The sequence below is a fragment of the Geotrypetes seraphini genome, chromosome 16, assembly GCF_902459505.1.
Source record: "Geotrypetes seraphini chromosome 16, aGeoSer1.1, whole genome shotgun sequence".
NCBI lineage: Eukaryota > Metazoa > Chordata > Amphibia > Gymnophiona > Dermophiidae > Geotrypetes > Geotrypetes seraphini.
Window position 1 is genome coordinate 2026772 of NC_047099.1, and position 13288 is coordinate 2040059.

Below are 13288 nucleotides of genomic sequence, written 5' to 3' on the forward strand. Positions count from 1 at the left end.
AAGAGAGTCGATCTGAATAATAGTTACTAGGTATAGATAGACTTAAGAGGAAGGGACAGTAGGGTGGACAGACTTGAAGGCTATAGCCCCTTTTCTGCCATCATCATCTATGTTTCTATGGAATGCGTTCCCGAGGGAGGTAGCAGAGTTCAAACAAGCATGGGATGAACACAGAGGATCTAGAATCAGAAAATAATGGTGTACTGTATATTGAAGAACTAAGGCCAGTACTGGGCAGACTTGCACGATAGAGGATGGGCTGGGAGGGCTTCGATGGCTGGGATGGTTTAGATGGACTGGAGTGAGTTTCGATTGAGATTCCAGTAGACAGAGCCTAAGCACAGTACCAGCAGAGCTCTGGATTTCTGGCCAAGAAATATCTATGGAAAATGACCATTTAAATTAAATGTTTAATTTATAGAGCGTGATTGGATGTGTCAACTACTAGGATTTTAACCCAGAAATGGATAAATATAAGTTCCGAAAAGGTCTAGATGTGAAAGCTTGGCTGGCTCAATGGTTGAGTGCTGGGTTAGTAACAGGGAGCTGAGGGTTCAAGCCTCAGCTAAGGAGAAGGTTGATACCGTACCAAAAGAAGAGGATAGTAAACTGAAATTGAGGGTTTAAGTCTTTTTGTGTCTACTACTAGGATTTGAACCTAGAAATGGATAAATATAAGTTCCGAAAAGGTCTAGATGTGAAAGCTTGGCTGGCTCAATGGTTGAGTGCTGGGTTAGTAACAGGGAGCTGAGGGTTCAAGCCTCAGCTAAGGAGAAGGGTTGATACCGTACCAAAAGAAGAGGATAGTAAACTGAAATTGAGGGTTCAAGTCTTTTTGTGTCTACTACTAAGATTTGAACCTTAAAATGGATAAATATAAGTTCCGAAAAGGTATAAATGTGAAAGCCTGACTGGCTCAATGGTTGAGTGCTGGGTTAGTAACAAGAGTCTGAGGGTTCGAGTCTCAGCTAAGGAGTGCTGGATTAGTAACAGGAGACGTAGGGATGATGCTGTGAGAAAGAGAAGAGGGTAGTAACCTGAAGTTGAGGGTTCAAATATTTTTTTGGGTCTACTACTAGGATTATTTTGAACCTAGAAATGGATAAATATAAGTTCCAAAAGGGTCTAGATGTGCATGCCTGGCTGGCTCAAGGGTTGAGTGCTGGATTAATAACAGGGCTGAAACTACTCCATGTGAAGACAAGGGGGTAGTTTTACTCAAATTTAGTCCATTTTTCATAGTGAAAAGTAGCATAATCCCCAACTGCTGCTGGTGGCTCTTGCAAAGATGTGAAGGGAAAAGGATGAAGGTTCAAGTCTCAGTTTAACTGAAATTAGTAAAAAGTAGCTTAAAATGTCTACTAGATTTCTTGCTTTCACTGTAGTTACTGAACCTCCTCTGCCCCTTCTTCCTCCTCCACCCCATACACCCACCTCTTCCAGTCTATCTAATTCCCTTCACTTACCTGCTATTGTTCCATCTAGCTTTGGACTAAGCTAGACTCGAACCTGTGACCTCCTATATTGAGGTCGAGCTCTTTAGCCACTGAGCCACCAGTCAGGCAGGTACTAGGTGTTTTCGGTTTCTTCCCTTTATTCTTTTCATGCTTTGATTTGGATTAAAATTCAAACATCCAGTCCCGGGAGTCGAACCCAGGTTTCTTCGCTGCAAGGTAACAAAGCATTCCTCTAGTCCAACACTGGACTCATGAAAGTTGGGTTAATTTTTCTCTTCCCTTATACTTCTCCTTCCTTGATTTGGATTTTTAAAATTCAAATATCCTGTCCTGGGAGTCGAACCCAGGTCTCTTCGCTGCAAGGTAACAAAGCATTCCTCTAGTCCAACACTGGACTCATTAAAATTGGGCTAATTTTTCTCTTCCTTATACTTCTCCTTCCTTGATTTGGATTTTTAAAATTCAAATATCCTGCCCTGGGAGTCGAACCCAGGACTCTTCGGTGCAAGGTAACAAAGCATTCCTCTAGTCCACCACTGGACTCGTGAAAATTGGGTTAATTTTTCTCTTCCTTATACTTATCCTTCTTTGATTTCAATTAAAAATTCAAACAGCCAGTCAGGGGAGTTCAACTCAGTACTCTTTGGTGCAAGATAACAAATATTCCTCTAGTCCACAACTGGATTGGTGATGGTTGGTTCACTTTTTCTCTTTCTTATACGTCTCCTTGCTTGATATGGATTTTTAAAATTCAAACACCCGGTCCTGGGAGTCGAACCCAGGACTCTTTGCTACAAGGTAACAATGTTTCCACTAGTCCACAACTGGACTGGTAAGAATGGGCTTACTTTTTCTCCCCCTTATACCTCTCCTCCCATCATTCTGGTTTAACTTTCAAACAACTCAAGAAATAGGGGATTTCAACCCACATCTTTTAAGTACAGGTTAAGTACACAGCCACCAAGCCACAAGCTGCTTCATATAATGCTACTAATTTTGCTCCCTCTTATACCTCTCATTCATAATATGAATTTAAAATTCAAACAGCTAGTCAAGGATGGGAATTGAACCCAGGTCTCTCTGGAACAAGGTAACACACTATTCCACTACTCCATCACTGGACTGTCAAAAAACGTTGTGCTTTTTTCAGTTTTTGTAAATTGGTAACACTGGTGCTGATTGAGGGCAATTATCCGGTCACATGATTACAAATTGCTTCAGTGCTTCTCAGGTAGTGCAAGGGTGGTCTGTGGGCAGAGTGAGAGGTCTCCAGTGTTACTTAGTTATCAGATGATCTTTTTTTAAATTCCATAATTACAGAACTACCCAGGTATAGAGTTAAGACAGTATAAAGAAGTTTCTAAGTGTATTTGAATAGCCCTAGCTCTGACTGCCTCTCTGGATAAATGCACTGACTGTGTTTAATCTACTGTGGTAAGATTTACAAAAAAAACAACAAAAAACAACAAAACACTGATCACCTCAGCTGTTCTTCTTTTCCCTATGATTTGTTGCAGCATATCTCAACTATAAAAAATAAAAGATCTCAAGTGATGGGATTATTCTCAAATCCAAGGCTCTCCACTAATGTCATGTACAGTCTCACACAGGTGTGAGGGCTTAAAGTCTGGGAAGCTATTGATTCAGAGACCAATTTACAAAAACTGAAAAAAGCACAATGTTACATTAGCTGTTAGTGAGCCAAACTTTGACAGTCCAGTGATGGAGTAGTGGAATAGTGTGTTACCTTGTTCCAGAGAGACCTGGGTTCAATTCCCATCCTTGACTAGCTGTTTGAATTTTAAATTCATATTATGAATGAGAGGCATAAGAGGGAGCAAAATTAGTAGCATTATATGAAGCAGCTTGTGGCTTGGTGGCTGTGTACCTAACCTGTACTTAAAAGATGTGGGTTGAAATCCCCTATTTCTTGAGTTGTTTGAAAGTTAAACCAGAATGATGGGAGGAGAGGTATAAGGGGGAGAAAAAGTAAGCCCATTCTTACCAGTCCAGTTGTGGACTAGTGGAAACATTGTTACCTTGTAGCAAAGAGTCCTGGGTTCGACTCCCAGGACCGGGTGTTTGAATTTTAAAAATCCATATCAAGGAAGGAGACGTATAAGAAAGAGAAAAAGTGAACCAACCATCACCAATCCAGTTGTGGACTAGAGGAATATTTGTTATCTTGCACCAAAGAGTACTGAGTTGAACTCCCCTGACTGGCTGTTTGAATTTTTAATTGAAATCAAAGAAGGATAAGTATAAGGAAGATAAAAATTAACCCAATTTTCACGAGTCCAGTGGTGGACTAGAGGAATGCTTTGTTACCTTGCACCGAAGAGTCCTGGTTTCGACTCCCAGGGCAGGATATTTGAATTTTAAAAAATCCAAATCAAGGAAGGAGAAGTATAAGGAAGAGAAAAATTAGCCCAATTTTAATGAGTCCAGTGTTGGACTAGAGGAATGCTTTGTTACCTTGCACCGAAGAGTCCTGGGTTCGACTCCCAGGACAGGATATTTGAATTTTAAAAATCCAAATCAAGGAAGGAGAAGTATAAGGAAGAGAAAAATTAACCCAACTTTCATGAGTCCAGTGTTGGACTAGAGGAATGCTTTGTTACCTTGCAGCGAAGAAACCTGGGTTCGACTCCCGGGACTGGATGTTTGAATTTTAATCCAAATCAAAGCATGAAAAGAATAAAGGGAAGAAACCGAAAACACCTAGTACCTGCCTGACTGGTGGCTCAGTGGCTAAAGAGCTCGACCTCAATATAGGAGGTCACAGGTTCGAGTCTAGCTTAGTCCAAAGCTAGATGGAACAATAGCAGGTAAGTGAAGGAATTAGATAGACTGGAAGAGGTGGGTGTATGGGGTGGAGGAGGAAGAAGGGGCAGAGGAGGTTCAGTAACTACAGTGAAAGCAAGAAATCTAGTAGACATTTTAAGCTACTTTTTACTAATTTCAGTTAAACTGAGACTTGAACCTTCATCCTTTTCCCTTCACATCTTTGCAAGAGCCACCAGCAGCAGTTGGGGATTATGCTACTTTTCACTATGAAAAATGGACTAAATTTGAGTAAAACTACCCCCTTGTCTTCACATTGAGTAGTTTCAGCCCTGTTATTAATCCAGCACTCAACCCTTGAGCCAGCCAGGCATGCACATCTAGACCCTTTTGGAACTTATATTTATCCATTTCTAGGTTCAAAATAATCCTAGTAGTAGACCCAAAAAAATATTTGAACCCTCAACTTCAGGTTACTACCCTCTTCTCTTTCTCACAGCATCATCCCTACGTCTCCTGTTACTAATCCAGCACTCCTTAGCTGAGACTCGAACCCTCAGACTCTTGTTACTAACCCAGCACTCAACCATTGAGCCAGTCAGGCTTTCACATTTATACCTTTTCGGAACTTATATTTATCCATTTTAAGGTTCAAATCTTAGTAGTAGACACAAAAAGACTTGAACCCTCAATTTCAGTTTACTATCCTCTTCTTTTGGTACGGTATCAACCCTTCTCCTTAGCTGAGGCTTGAACCCTCAGCTCCCTGTTACTAACCCAGCACTCAACCATTGAGCCAGCCAAGCTTTCACATCTAGACCTTTTCGGAACTTATATTTATCCATTTCTAGGTTCAAATCCTAGTAGTAGACACAAAAAGACTTAAACCCTCAATTTCAGTTTACTATCCTCTTCTTTTGGTACGGTATCAACCCTTCTCCTTAGCTGAGGCTTGAACCCTCAGCTCCCTGTTACTAACCCAGCACTCAACCATTGAGCCAGCCAAGCTTTCACATCTAGACCTTTTCGGAACTTATATTTATCCATTTCTGGGTTAAAATCCTAGTAGTTGACACATCCAATCACGCTCTATAAATTAAACATTTAATTTAAATGGTCATTTTCCATAGATATTTCTTGGCCAGAAATCCAGAGCTCTGCCTGGTACTGTGCTTAGGCTCTGTCTACTGGAATCTCAATCGAAACTCACTCCAGTCCATCTAAACCATCCCAGCCATCGAAGCCCTCCCCAGCCCATCCTCTATCGTGCAAGTCTGCCCAGTACTGGCCTTAGTTCTTCAATATACAGTACACCATTATTTTCTGATTCTAGATCCTCTGTGTTCATCCCATGCTTGTTTGAACTCTGCTACCTCCCTCGGGAACGCATTCCATAGAAACATAGATGATGATGGCAGAAAAGGGCTATAGCCTTCAAGTCTGTCCACCCTACTGTCCCTTCCTCTTAAGTCTATCTATACCTAGTAACTATTTATTCAGATCGACTCTCTTAGGGATCCCCTATAGGCATCCCATTTATTTTTAAAGTCCCATTTATTCTTAAAGTCCAACACGATGCAGGTCTCAATCATCCCATCAAGTCTGCTGACCCATCCTCTTAAGTCTATACCTAGCGACTGATGTTCTAGTTCGACCCTCGTAGGGATCCCACATAGGTATCATGCATCAATTACTCTCTCTGCAAAGAAGAATTTCCTAATATTACTTTTGAGTCTACCACCCCTCAACCTTAAATTTTGCCCTTTGGTTTTACCATTTTCTTTTCTCTGGAAAAGATTTTGCTCTATGTTAATACCTTTCAAGTAACATAGTAGATGACGGCAGATAAAGACCTGAATTGTCCATCCGGTCTGCCCAACCTGATTCAATCTAAAAATTTGTTGTTGGTTTTTTTTTTTTTCTTCTTAGCTATTTCTGGGCAAGAATCCAAAGCTCTGCCCGGGACTATTCTTAGGTTCCAACTACTGAAGTCCCTGCCAAAGCCCACTCCAGCCCACATACACCATCCCAGCCACTGAAGCCCTCCCCAGCCCATCCAGCACCAAACGGTCATATACAGACACAGACTGTGCAAGCCTGCCCAGTACTGGCCTTAGTTCTACAATATTTACTATTATTTTCTGATTCTAGATCCTCTGTGTTCATCCCACGCTTCTTTGAACTCTGTCACCGTTTTCCTCTCCACAACCATTCCACCAGGAGCGCATTCCAGGCATTCACCACCCTCTCCGTAAAGTAGAATTTCCTAACATTGCTCTTGAATCTACCACCCCTCATCCTCAAATTATGTCCTCTGGTTTTTTACCATTTTCCTTTCTCTGGAAAAGATTTTGTTCTACGTTAATACCTTCAAGTATTTAAATGTCTGAACATATCTCCCCTGTCCCTCCTTTCCTCTAGGGCAGGGGTGTCCAACCTGTGGCCCGAGGGCCGCATGCGACACCGTGAAGTATTTTGGGCGGCCCCGGTCAAGAGCGATGCAGTGTTTTCCTCTGCTGCCCCCGGGTGTTTACTGTCTTGCCAGCTCCCTCCTATGTCTTGCTGCAACATTTGCGCAGCCACAGAAAAATTTTTTGGCGCCAGTGCAACCCAGGGAAGCCAAAAGGGTGGACATTCCTGCTCTAGGGTATACATATTCCGGGTTTTCAGTCTCTCCTCATAAGTCTTTTGGTGAAAACTTCTTATCATTTTCGTCGCCCTCCTCTGGACCGCCTCAAGTCTTCTTACGTCCTTCGCCAGATACGGTCTCCAAAACTGAACACAATACTCCAAGTGGGGCCTCACCAATGACTTTTACAGGGGCATCAACACCTTCTCTTTATACAGCCCAGCATCCTTCTGGCAGCAGCCACCGCCTTGTCACACTGTTTTTTCGTCTTTAGATCTTCGGACACTATCACCCCAAGGTCCCTCTCCCCATCTGTGCATATCAGCCTCTCACCTCCTGCATATACAGCTCCTTCTGATTATTAATCCCCAAATGCATTACTCTGAATTGAATTTTAGTTGCCAGATATTAGACCATTCCTCTAACTTTTGCAGATCCTTTTTCAAGTTTTCCACTCCCTCCTCGGTGTCTACTCTGTTACAAATCTTGGTATCATCTGCAAAAAGGTGAACCTTCTAACCCTTCGGCAATGTCACTCATAAACATATTGAATAGGATTGGCCCCAGCACCGATCCTTGAGGGTCTCCATTATTCACCTTTCCTTCCTCCAAGCGAATTCCATTAACCACCACCTTGGCATCTGTCCGTCAACGAGTTTCTAATCCAGTTCACCGTTTTAGGTCTTAACTTCAGCCCATCAGGTTTGTTCAAGGGCTTTGCTGAAATCTAAGTAAATTACATCTAGCATATGTCCTTGGTCCGATTCTCTTATCACCTAATCAAAAAATTCAATCAGATTTGTTTGGCACGATTTACCTTTAGTAAAGCCATGTTGCCTTGGATCCTGTAACCCATATGATTCTAGGAATTTCACTATCCTTTCTTTTAGTAACGCTTCCATTATTTTTCCAATAACCGCAGTTTCCTGCTTCATCTCTTGTGACAACTTTTATGAATTGGCACCACATCCGCTCTTCTCCAATCCCTAGGAACCACTCCCGTCTCCAAAGATTTATTGACCAAATCTTTAATAGGACCACCAGAACCTCTCTAAGCTCCCTCAATATCCTGGAATGGGTCTCATCCGCTTCCATTGCTTTGTCCACCTTCAATTTTTCAAGTAGGTACAAACAGGTTCTGTACCCAGGGCAATGAAGGATGAAAAGATTGCAATTGGGGTCAGTGGGATTTAAACCTTGTTTTTCCTGGTTTGATCCTGCTTTTGTAACTCTGAGCTTTGCAGGGAACTCCCCTGGACAAGTCCTGAACTGTTTGGTACTGTTTATTTGCTGTGGCTTGTGTGTGCACACGCGTGTATGTGTACATGCACAAATTCAGGGACAAAGGCCCAAATTCACTAAGCAAACCGATCGTGTACTGTTGGGTTTGCGAGCCCTTTGCGTCCAAATTTCTCTCCAACCCCATTCACTAAAGCCTGTAGCGATCCTCCCATGCAAATTAGCAAAACCCCATGCAAAATAGCCAAGCGATTGATTCACTAACAATTGCTTGGCTATTTCGAATCGGTTTTACTACTGGCAAACCCAACTGCTGCAGACCTGTCAGTAACTGAGTTACCGAAAACAAAAGAAAAAATCCAACAAACAAAAACCAAAAAGGACTGCAGAGAAAATGTACAAGATGCAGACTATTTTTATTATATCAAATATAAATGCGGTCAGTGTTACCACCCTTCAAACAAACCTAAGGACCCACCACGGTCCATGTTTCAGTAAACACATCTTCCTCTGGGGTTTGAACAAATATAAATAAAGATTGCTAAGAATATACAATTACAGATGTATAAAGACATGAAAAATGGACATATGGTGTGATGATAAATGAATAAAAACAATGACATAAGTAATGTGATAGAGTGACAATGGGATGTGACGTAAGACTCCATGTGATATACATAAACCAAACATATAAATAGAGGCTTGCACTGCAGGGAACGGCGGCAGAGAGCAGGAGAGTCCGGGAGCAGGCAGGAGAGATTGGGGCTGAGCCCTGATAGCAGTGACAGGAGGTTACTTTTCTTGTCACTGCCGTCAGGGAGTGCGCAAGAGCGGGGATCGCTCTGGCCGTGGGTAGGGGGCGTGTTAACGATCGTCCCCATTTGCATGCAGGCCTTTAGTGAATTCGTCGGCCGGCATGCAAACGGAAATGGATCGCACACTGTTTTGAGGTTTAGTGAATTTGGGCCAAAATGCCTGGAGCTCAGAGGAGGAGGGGCTATGGGAGAGACCGTCACAGAGAACCATCCAGATGAGTCACCCTTTCGTGTGGCTGCCAGTGGAGAGATAGTGGTGTGAATATCACCGCTATCTCGATCGTGCAGCCTCCTGTTGCTCCTTCTGGATATCGGTTTTTCACTACCACAGATGGTGGTTGGAAAAGCCAACCAACTGCAGCAGCTGGCCATTAGCCCAGTCACTTTTGAATTTGTGTCAGCTTCTGTTCAATTTAGAATTCAGAGAAACATAACTTGGCCGGGATGTCTAAACTAAACTTGCTCTTTTAATACTCACAATGCCACTTCTCTTCATCTCAGAGAGATTCTGTGCAGGAAACTTTCTCTGCTCTCTCTCCCTTTCCCCATCTCTCAATCACTAGATAACTAGAAGAAACTTACTGGAATGATCACTTTACTTGGCATGTTAATCTGGGAGTCTGTACGAGTTGTGAGGTGTTACAATGCATGGGCTCTATACTGAAATACACAGTGCTCTGTGGTGATGTTACAGAGTTATTAATGGCAGGCATGGTTATGCCAATAATCCATCATCCTACTTATATGCACATGTTTATACCAAATCAGTTGCCCTATGTATGCACACATGTAATACAAGGTTTACTATTGCAGCTAAATACACTATACATTTTAGACTCGTTCAGGTAACAATTTAGAAGTCAGAGTCTATAATTTCAGTCCAATTCATGTGAAAATAAAAGTTTTTACTGCTTTTCTAAAGTCTGATAATTTATATAGAGTTACCCGGGGTATGCAGTGCCAAGATAAGAAAAACAGAATCCCCGCAGTCTCTCCCAGCCCCATCTTTCTCCGATTCTAGAATAATTATCCTGGAACCATAACCCTCAGAATTTTGTGATTCCGGACATATTATGTCAGGCATCAGTGATATACATCTTTGTTTAATAGGTTGGATATTATTATTACGCCAGTTCATTCATCTGGGGAGGGTGGTGAATAGGAGATGATGCACTTATTCTTCCCTTTTTCACCCCAAATATTCTATGGCATGCTTCTTGTCAGGAGGCACCAGTCACAGTTCCTGTGCCTGGATAAGCTCCCTGCCAATAATTACCATTGCAAACAGAAACAGGTCAGGTGTTGTGGAAAATACACAGCAAACGCCTCAGCGGGACAGGCTTGGCTCATCAGAGTTCCCAGAGGAACTGTACTCTTCTCCAAACTCCAGGAGTGTCGATTCACATTCCCATTCCTTCTGCTTAGGTACCCATTGCCATGAACACCTGGTGCAACTGCTGTCTAGCCCAGGGAAGCTTTTAGCCTCATTAGCTAAGATGTCCTGTACGACCCATTTCAAATGCAGTGGAAACACAGGAATATTTGAGGCCTCCATCCCTCTCTGGATTAGTTAATGAATGGATTCAGTCCACCTTTAATCCCCACTGAAAGCCAGGCTGATTGTCTCAAGAAAAGCAGTGGACAATTAGAACAAGTCTCTGCACGCAGTAGGGTAAAATTCAGGATTGGATCAGATTAGTCAACCTGGGATGGCGTAGCAAATCCAAGGTCACATATGAGACTTGCTATACAAGCCCTCAGGATGGCTACTGAAACAGTCTGTGCTATGCAGAAGCTGTCAAATCTTCCATCAAGGCTGGTAAGCAAACTAACCAAGCCAGTTCCAGGCTACCCACTGAATCTAGGATATACCCTCTCTAAAAATATCTAACAGCAAGATGTTCTTCAGAGGAACTGTACTCTTCTCCAAACTCCAGGAGTGTCAGGTGCATCCTTTCTCCTTAGGCTCCCATTGCCCTGAAGACCTGGTGCCACCGTTGTCGAGCCCAGGGAAGCTTTAAACATCATTAGCTAAGAGACAGTGATGTCCTGTATGACCCATTTCAAATGCAGTGGAAACACAGGAATATTTGAAGCCTCCATCCCTCCCTGGATTAGTTAATGAATGGATCCAGTCCACCTTTTATCCCCACTGAATGCCACGCTGATTGTTTCAAGAAAAGCAGTGGACAATTAGAACAAGTCTCTGCATGCAAGTTGCCCAGTTCCAGGCTACCCACTGAACTTTGTGCTGAAAATCAAAGGCATCAAGGATAAGGCTGTCAGAAACCCAGAACTGACCTATGATCTCCCTTCTAAATCTTGCTTTTCTTAGGGAATGCAATGGGGAACTCAGAAATCCAAGTCCTTACCTGCAAGGGAGTAAACCCAGCACTGGATCCAGTTGGAAGCCTTATTTCGCTGATTGTACAGCTCTTTTTAGTGTAAACCACCTAGAACTTTTGGTTATGGTGGGATAAAAGAATAAAGCTATTATTATATTTAAACGTAGAGGAGCTTCAGCTGCACAGCCCGTTTGAGGAGGGCAGAGCAGGCAGTCGCTCTGCACAGTTGGGAAAGTCTCTATTATTAACAGATTTAAACAATTCAATGTGCAATCTGAGGATTGACCACAGGAGGACAGCACTGAGCTGTTAAATATAGTCATTTCTAGTAGGCGATGGCGCACTCGTGTTGCACTATCTAGAATAGCACCTATAAATCTAAGATTTGAAATTCAGCATAAAATTTCTTTATATGCATTAAAAAAAACATATTTATTTGGTTGCTTAGCCCATCCTCCCAAAAGAGCACAGAATGGGTTACAAATCAGCATATATAGTATAATTAAATAACTGCATAGCGCACACAGATGCTCTTATAAAGAATGATGTTAATTTTCCTGGTAACAGTATTTTATGATTATGATTATTGAGAGCTTCTATACCGCTATTAATGACAGTGGATTCAATTCAGAGCGGTCTACATGAGCTTCTGTAAAGGTGTTATGATACATTAGTTTGTCTTCATTGTCTTAATACTTATTACATTTAGAATATTAAAATGTTTCTCTTCAGTGTCTTTATACTTATCACATTCAGAACATTTAAAATGTTTCTCTTCATTTTTTAAACTTATACTGAACATACTTTTAAAACGTTTTTAAATGTGACACTGAAGAGATACCTTCTAAATCAGTGGTTCTTAACCTGGGTTCGACTGAACCCCAGGGGTTCAGTGAGTCAGTCTCGCAGGTCCGGCGGAGGTCAAAACACACCTCCGACTCATATAGTGCTTCGGTCACGTTCAATCATCTATCAGTTATTCAGTGATTTTGATCAAGACTGATCTATCAATCTGTAACTAACGCCTTATATACATCAATCAATTCCTGATCAAAATTTGTGATTTAACTGATAGATGATTGAACGTGACCGAAGCGCTTATGATTCGTGATGATACGCCCCGCTTGTCCATAATTGGCTGCAGGTGATCATGCAACATCGCTTGGCCTATCTGTGCTGCAGGGGATTTGATGCGCACAGTAGTCGAATTGTAACTGTTGTGATGGTACGTCGTGTGATACTTATCTTAATATTTTAATCCCTTACTAACTATGTCGAGCAAAATATGAAAGTGGTGGGACGAATATGTACAATATGGATTCACATGTATAACAGAACGTGATGGGAGTCAGTGTCCTAATTGCATGATTTGTAATGCCAAGTTGAGTAATTCTAGTCTAGCTCCGGCAAAACTAAGGGAACACTTCCTTAAGCTGCATGGAGATGGAAAATATAAGAACACAACGCTCGCTGAATTCAAGGTGAAGAGAGCAAGATTTGATGAAAAGGCTACTCTGCCTGTTCTCGGCTTTGTACCCATCAACAAACCGATCCTCACAGCATCGTACAAAGTTGCTTACCTGCATTCTGCACAGGCATGCGTTGGCAACAAAAACCTTGCCTCCAAAACTGGCAGAAGTTTTAAAAATTGTTGTGGAATGCGTGAACTATGTGCGAAATAATGCTCTGAAGCACCGCAATTTCAAGGAGCTGTGTAAAGAAATGGGATCTGAATTTGAGGTACTTCTGTACCATTCTAACGTTCGGTGGTTATTCCTGGGACAGGTGCTGAATTGTGTTTTTGCCATGCTTGTGGAATTAGCTCTGTTTTTGCAAGAGCAGCAACATTGTCATGCAGATTGCTTCAAAAATTCTGGCTGATATCTTTGCAGCTCTCAATCATCTCAATAAGCAGATGAAGGGTGGTGGAGTCAACATCATCGAAGCGGAAGAAAACCTGAAAACCTTTCAAAAAAGCTACCATTATGGAAACGACGAACAGAAAATGATAACTTCGCA